The sequence below is a fragment of the Chinchilla lanigera genome, unplaced genomic scaffold (assembly GCF_000276665.1).
Source record: "Chinchilla lanigera isolate Chin_1 unplaced genomic scaffold, ChiLan1.0 scaffold00003, whole genome shotgun sequence".
Lineage (NCBI taxonomy): Eukaryota > Metazoa > Chordata > Mammalia > Rodentia > Chinchillidae > Chinchilla > Chinchilla lanigera.
In genome coordinates this window covers 10132875-10140952 of record NW_004955404.1, presented here as the reverse complement: position 1 = coordinate 10140952, position 8078 = coordinate 10132875, and the positions used below count along the sequence as shown (strand labels likewise).

Sequence of the window (8078 nt, the reverse complement as noted above, 5' to 3'; positions counted from 1 at the left end):
CAGGTGAGAAGAGTCATCTTTCCATTACACCTAGCTGAGACAGCACAACCTAAAAGGAAGAAAGGCTCATTTTGCCTCATGGCTTCAGTCCACAGTCAGTTGGCTGCCTGGCTTGTGGGCCAGTGGCAAGGCAGAGCATCATGGTGGAAAGTACATGGTGGAACAAAACTGCTTGCCTCAGGGAAGCCCAGAATCAGAAAGAGAGAGAGAGAGAGAGAGAGAGAGAGAGAGAGAGAGAGAGAGAGAGAGAGAGAGAGAGAGAGAGAGAGAGAAAAGGAGAGCAAGGGGCCAGGCTCCCAGGATGCCCTTCAAGGTCACGCCCCCAGTGACCTCACTTCCTCCCAGTGAGCACCACCTCTTAAAGGTTCTACCACCTCCTAATAGCACCACAGCCTGGAACCAAGCCTTTAACACATGTACCTTTGGTGGAACATTTTGGATCTAAAAGATAGCAGAGAGTTTTTAATGTGAAAAGGTAGATTCCTGCATTCCACTTATGGACTAAGTTGCCCTAACTTCCTTTTTTTTTTTTTTTTACTATTATTATTATTATTATTACTACTACTTTGTTTTTTGGTACTGGGAATTGAACTCATGACCTTGTGCTAGTTTTATTATTGTATCCTCAATTGTTAGAAGAGATCCTGGCATTTAACAAACACCTGGACAGATCAAACAAGTGAAAAAATTGTCATGAGTCACACTTTGCAATGATGTCTGCTCCTGATGGAGCACAGGCTCTCTCAATACAGCACTGCTTACAGTCTGCCTGCAATGAGCTCAGGTACAACATAGGTCCTGAAAAGCTTGGCTGAAGTAAGTCTCACAGGGAGTGAGTTCCACACAGTGAGGGGACACCCTCCTTCTGGATGTCTGGTCATCTAATCACGTCATTCAGCTTCAGTTTTCAAAAGGATCCTCCTCCACATGCGACATGCCAGGTATAAGACAGGACCTCCAGTTTCTGTTGAAGCTGAGGATTGCTGCCATCGCCTCATTACTCAATTTGAAGTCGAAGACCTGAAAGTTCTCAATGATGCAAGCTGCTGTCACAGACTTGAAGATCACTACTACCTTCCTCTGGATATGGAACCAGATCAGAACCCGGGCTGTGGTTTTTTTGTGCTTTGCAACAATCTCCTCAATCTTGGTGTCCTCTAGTAGTGAAGGGTCCTCAGCTTGGCCCAAGGTCTCTCTGGAGAGCCAGGGGGGCTGTAGGCAGTGACAGTGATGCCCTTGGAGTGGCAGTACTGGATCAGTTTCTCCTGGTTGAGGTATGGGTGACACTCTACCTGGTTAGTCACTGGTTTATATTTCAGACCAGGCTTGTTCAAGAGCTTTTCAATCTGTAAGTGGTTGAAGTTGGAGACACCAAGGGCTTTTACCAAACCCCCATCGACCAGCTCCTCCATGACCACCCATGCATCCAGGAATGTGACTTTACTGGGGAGGATATTGCCTTTATCCTCCCTGGGGATGAGTTTCTTCCCAGCCTGAAGTCTCTGTGGAAAGTGAATGAGGTAGACGTCCAGGTAGTCCAGGTTCAGGTCCTGCAGAGTCTTCCAGAAGGCCTCTTCACCAGGTTTCTCTCAAAGAACATGGACCACAACTTGTTAACAATGAAGAGGCCCTCTCACCTCGTGAGCTTCTCCTGAATCTTCTCTTGGATGGCTTCTCCCACCTCATTCTCGTTCTGATAGCTGTAGGCACAGTCCATGTGGTGATATCCTGCATGGATGGCTGCTTTCACGGCTTCTTTGACTTTGCCTGGGGGAGACTTCTAAGTGCCCAGGCCCACAATGGGCATCTTGGCTTTGGTGCTGAACTCCAGGAAGGTGGCCATGGTTGGTGCAGAAGTGCTTGTTGCCCTTTCTTCCTGATGTGATATATTTGGAGCTAGTCTCTTTTGGAGTTATGATGTTGTAATATAAGAAGGAATTGTGTTGTTGCTTAAGCTTCTGTGTACTTGTTGTCTTGAACACAGGACTGCTGTGGCTGGATTTGTTGAGGTGGGGATTCAGGTCAGCAGCAGCTGGCATAGGGCATGTTGGTGAGGCATAGTCAAATTTCTGAGATCTAGGTAACGAGCTGAGGCATTTCACAATTATGAAAGCAGAAAATCATCTACAAATGAATCAAAGATTCCCTCCCAGTCCTGCAAAGAATATTTGAAAATTACATTTTTTAACACAAATAACATCTGTTCTTTACTTACGTCCTGTCTCTTGCAGCCAGACATCTTCTACGTGTAAGTAACCACTGTAGGCATAGACACATAAGCGTCTCCACAGATACATATATACCGGCACAGAGCTGGAACAGAGATGTCAGTTATGGTGTGCTGATTCACAGGAATGTACTCCCTGCTTCAATTTTTTGTCTTGAACAGAGATTTTAAAAATAAAAATAAAATAGGAAGTTGCTTTCTTCTGCTAAGTTTTCAGTTATAAATTTAAATGTCCCTCTGGATGTTTGATGCAGAGGAACAATATCCTTCATAGCTTCCTGGATGCTACTCAGGTGGAGCTTGGGCAAAAACAAGTGACATTAATCATATTTTAAAATTCTCCTTTGACTGTCCCACCATCCTGAATATCCTTTGACCCCACATTGAAAGAAATTCATCTGCAGCCACCTTGAGGGTTTCTCTGGCGAATGCCCTGTCTTCACAGCCTGATTCTAGTGTCTTCTTTCCCCTCTCTGTCCAGCCCTCGCTGCCCATCCATCACCATGCAGCTCCATCTCCGTGCCCCCTCCCTCCCCACGGACCCTGGGAGCTTTGCACAGAGAAAGACTGATGAACTTCTGAAGCACACAGAGCACATTTGGGCCCTACCAGAGCTTCCTCTGAAGGCTGAAAGCTTGGAATTTGTCCAAGACAACTGCCAGAAGCTAGGCTAATGTCAGGGAAACATCATTTCTCATTTTTTCTGGCAGGGCTCTCTGCCAATGCTCTGCCCTTTGCCTCTTGGCTAGATGTTCATCTCTTAGCTGTCTTTGTTGTGGTCCCTAGCTGTAGAGGCCTCAAAACCTTTCAGTCGATTGGGGGAAGGATGACAAGATCTGCTGCCCACCACTACTGTGAGTTGCCAGGAAGTTCAGGTAGGTCCCACAATTGGGCAGCAGCTGCTGAGAAGGTGAGGCATAGCCTCCTAAGGTGAGAATACATGTGCTCCTCTGCCATCAAGGAACCCCAAAGGCTATCTGGCTTCTTCATTTAGCAGGATGACATAGCCTGAGGTAAAATATGAGAAACAGCAGAATCTAGTCAACCAAAACCCTGCCGACAGAATGGTGCTAGCAAAGACCCCGGCATAGAGGATATCCATATCCTAGCTGGTCCTGGGGTGAATGGCAGGTCCCCAAAGCTAGTAGTGTGTGGAACATGCATTCGCCTGAAAACAGGAAAGCTGTTGGTGCGTTGTGACAGCTGCTGGCTGTTTTCCAGCCCTGCAAGTCTCCCTGCAGCAGTGGATGAGATAGTAATGGGGAATTTGGAACTGATTGCTATGTAAAGAAGATAACCATGACATTTGCAGTCTACTGGAAACCTCAGTGAATTCTCACACTGCAAACTGGGTGGCACCAACCTGGAATGAGAAATTTCCTACATTATTTCATTCATAGAAGACATCTTTGCCCCATCAGCAGGATATTTCTTTGCAGGGGAAATAATGGAGAACCCTAAATTATATATTGCTGTGGATGACATTGTGTTCACCAGAATTCATATGTTGAAGCCCTAATCCCCAGTGTGGCAGTATTTGGAATAAGGAAGTAATTAAGGTGGAATGAAGTCTGAAGGGTGGAGCCTGATTTGGGCAGGATTCCTGTCTTTATCAGAGAAACGGAAAAGCTTTGTGCATTCTCTGTGTCATACGTGGACAGGGCAAAAGTAGGAAAACAGCCTCACCGAAAACAGAACTAACTGGTCCATTGATCTAGCATTTCACAGTCTCTGGAACTGTGAAAAATTATTTTCCATTGTTTAAGCTACCTAGTGTATGGCATTTTGCTGTGTTAGCTTCAGCTAAGACATAGGACTATTGGACCCATTCATTTGATATTTGGAGACACATCCCGTATTTTCAGAAGAAAGATCTCTCCAGAGGAATTTCCTCTGAGAGATGTGGTTTTAGCCTATCCTTTCCTCTATTCAGTTCATTTACATGTCTAGATTCCTGTATATCATGCGCTGGAAATATGGATGCATGAGAGCTGTGTGTGTTTTATCCACACATGAATTGTGCTTCATGTTTGCTCATTTTCAGTGCCAGTTGTGAGCATGAGATTTACAAAGCGTTTTTGCTGGCCTCTGGGATTGGATGGCAGATAATGTAAGCATCATCTTCAGTAGGTAAAGCATTTTATCTCAGTAGAGTTACTAGCATAGTATTGGCTTGGAAATGTAGTTGCTTTAAATCTGCAGTTGCACATAAGAATGAGAAAATTGGGATTGTTTCCCTATACACCTGCTTCCCCAGAGATGGAATCAGCAACTGCATATTATTTTTTCCATTCCTCTGGCAGGTCCAAGGATTAGATAGCCGTTCCTGTACCATCTTTCCAGTCCTCAAGCCACCTGCCTTTTTGCCACATTTCACAATTTCACCACTACTGTTAGAAGCAGTGTTTGTGGTTAGCTTAGGTGTCCCCAGTTCAGGGAATGCTGTGGCAGGAGGATGATTTTCTTTGTGTTAATATGCCAGGAGCATTGTAAACCCTCAATCAACGTGTTAGATCAGACCGAACACAAATATACACCACAGATGTTTGCATTTACACAGTGCATTTATTTTCCACGTGATTTCCCAATTTATTATTTTTGTGTGTTCTGATTTCCAGCACCTTTGACTAGCATGATCAGGGGGCTGTTCTTTCAATAATGAAAGACTTCATCTAAAGGAGTGAATAGATTTTATTACAAAAGCCACTAACCATGAGAATCCATGGAAGAGTGGAAAATTTCCTACACATAGGACAATTATTCTGTTCTTTCTCCAAAGGATATAGATAAGTTTAATCATTATAGAGCACTTTACCTGCTGCAGCTGGGAGTGACTGGAATGCATCACCCCACACTCAATTTGTAATCACCTGGAAAAGCAAAAGGTACTGTAGAATAATCAGGTTGGCTACACATGGAGTAGCACACATCAGAGTACGTGAATTTTTTCCTAAAGAGGAACTGAATGAGTCAAGGTATGTGTGTGTGTGTGTGTGTGTGTGTGTGTGTGTGTGTGTAGTACTTCTGGGCTTCTCAAGCCTCTCTACATCAGGCTTGGATGATGTCAGCTGAGTTTGCTACAATTATGTACATGGAGCTTTAATAATTTCATGCCAGCCTGGATAGAAGTGCGTGTGATGGGACTTCACAGAGGTCAGTCCTACAGGTGAATTTTGTACTGTATGACAGTCCTTGCAGGGAGATGATCAAACTCAGTGGCAACTCTCATTTTAAGACACCTTCTCACAGTATCCTGACTTCTGTATGAATCTGTCCCAGCATCAGTGAATTACTGTGTGTGGCAGCCATAGTTTGTATATCTCTAAAAATGGTGGTATGTTGCTTAGGGCTCACGAAAGGAACTGATTTAATATTAAAATATGTGCATGATTACATACCGCATTTACAAAGAGGGTTACAATGGTTGCCTGTGGAATCGGGTAAAAGAATGCAAGTTGGCTGTCAGCGTACTGGAAAACTGGAGGATCTAGTTGAAGCTCAAAGGCCTGGCGCTCTGCAGAGTCTTGCACAATTTCACATCAGAAAGCTGAAGGGCTGTGTGGGAAGGCTGAAAAGTCTGCACCAGCAGCCTGAAGAAACTGGAGACCAATGATCAAAGCTCCGCTGAAGAAGACAAGGTGTCCTTCTTCTTTTCCTTTTTATTCTATGCATGCTTTAAGCCTACTGGTTGATGCTGTCCACTTCTGGGGTGGGTCTTCCCTCCTCAGTTTATAGCCTGCATGTCAACTAGCCATAGACACACCTGGAGCTTTACTAATTTACAAGTCAATTAATCACCTCAGGTGGGAAGGGGCAGTAGACTAGATTTTATCGCTTTGCAGATATGAAGTTGATACTTGGATTTTGCAGATCTGGAAACAGATATATTCTGTGTATTAGTCAGTTTCCCATTATACTAAAATACCTGAGGCCATTCACTTACAAAGGAAAGAGGCTTTTTTAGCTCACAGTTTTGGAAGTTTAGGCCTAAGATCTGGTGGGCCCATTGCTTTGGGTCTCAGGCAGGTGCAGCAAAGCATGACAGAAACATGTGTAAGAACAACAGCTCACCTCATGATCCAAGAAGCAGAGAGAAGGAGTGGATTGGGTGGCCCCCAAATACCTAAGAATGAGGATCCACTTTCTAAAGGCTCATATCCTCTTCCAACATCCCCATTTATATGTTGGCTTTGGTGGTATAGTGGCCAGCATAGCTGCCTTCCAATACTGTCTCCCTGGGGACCATCCCTTTACATATGGAACTTTGGGGAACACTCATCCAACCGTAGCACTCTGTTTGATGGCAACTTTCCCCCTTCAAAAGTCCCATTTAGATCTTGTGTCAAAAACACCAAATTTTACCTGCAGTTCCTCGTGACATCATTTGGAGGTGTGCAAATTGTTGGCCCCAGCAAGAAATTGTTAGAAAGCCTCTGCACTGCTTGAAAGGTACAAAATATTAATTCCAGGGCACAGCTGACATTTACGGAGGTGAGCCTGGGTAAAACGCAGACGTTCACTGCTTATTGGCACGAGGAGCACATTGGAGAGGACGGCAGCAATCCTTGTGCGAGAGTCAGCTTCTTTATCAGGGAGAGTCAGTGTGCTGTACATGTGCTGTTATTAAATTACGGTGGGCCTGCTATGAAGATGAGTAACTGAGGCTTATAAATGCTAAGATGTGTAAGATCACTCAAGGAGTAGGTGGCATGCCTGGGCCCCAAATTTGGGTTGGACTGAACTAAAAGCCCATTTTTAACCTTTCCCCTCTCAATTTTCATCATCTTAAAATAAACAAGGCTAGAAACTAGGTTTATAGCCTTTCACCACTCTTGTAATGCTTGAACAACAAATATATGCACATAGTACTTTTCTTCCAGTAGTTACTAAGTGAGTGTTTATTTTAGTTTGTGATGTATATCTTCCAATATTTCATCCTAAAATTTTCAAATATACAGAAAAGTTGAAAGACTCCTATAGTGAGTACCACCAAATTCTACAATGAATATTTTGCTTTATTTACTGAATCACATTTATCTTCAACTACCCATCTCCCTGTCCACCCATGAATCCACCTTGGTTTTTTGGGTGCATTTCTGGGAACGTTACAAAGATTTAATATGTTTTAAAATTTATTTTCAAATTTTAGTTTTTATTAGTACATGTTTGTTGTACGTAATGATTACACTCTTTGTGGGGAATTGGTATAGTGTATGCCCATAAGACCTTAATTATTTTATGTCCCCTTCCCTCCCATCTGCTCTCCGGCTCTCGGTCCTCTTACCAAATGTTTTTGGTGAAGGCGCTAAGAAAAGGTTTCTTACTGCTAATAATGTAAGTTTTAGAATCATCTTTTTATTACCTGTCTCTCACTTTAGTAGAGTGCTAACCAAGAACATGACCAGTAAAATTTTTACTTCAGTAGGTTTTCTTTATTGCAAAGCACAGATCAATTTGTGTAGCCTAGATACAAAAGAAAAGTTACATTTTCTGCTTGCAGGAAACTGCTCTTCATACTTATTAATTGGCTTTCATTTATTACATTATTCAAATCCTCTTATTATTGGTTTTACTCTACTTGGTTTGTAAAATTCTGAAATTTATTAAAATCTTTTTATTTTATTTTATTTTATTTTTACAAAAATTGTCTTTGCACTTGCGTGAAGTATATCTCTGCTGTTTGGAGTATTTTTCTCCACCATTGATGTTATAGATTTTCTGAAATACTACCATTTTCTCTCTAGTGCAGCTACAGTCTGAAATATTCATTGCTCACTGGCATTTCCTTTCCCTTCATCCTTTCTCTTGAGCTATCTGATGTGAGTCAATTGGCATTTAGTTAAATGTTCCC

General features: G+C 42.9%; 1 pseudogene; it reads right to left on the bottom strand.

The window, feature by feature from the left end:
• Nucleotides 1-900: 900 nt before the first annotated feature.
• LOC102018795 lies at nucleotides 901-1843 on the bottom strand (annotated as a pseudogene).
• Between the last annotated feature and the right edge of the window lie 6235 nt (nucleotides 1844-8078).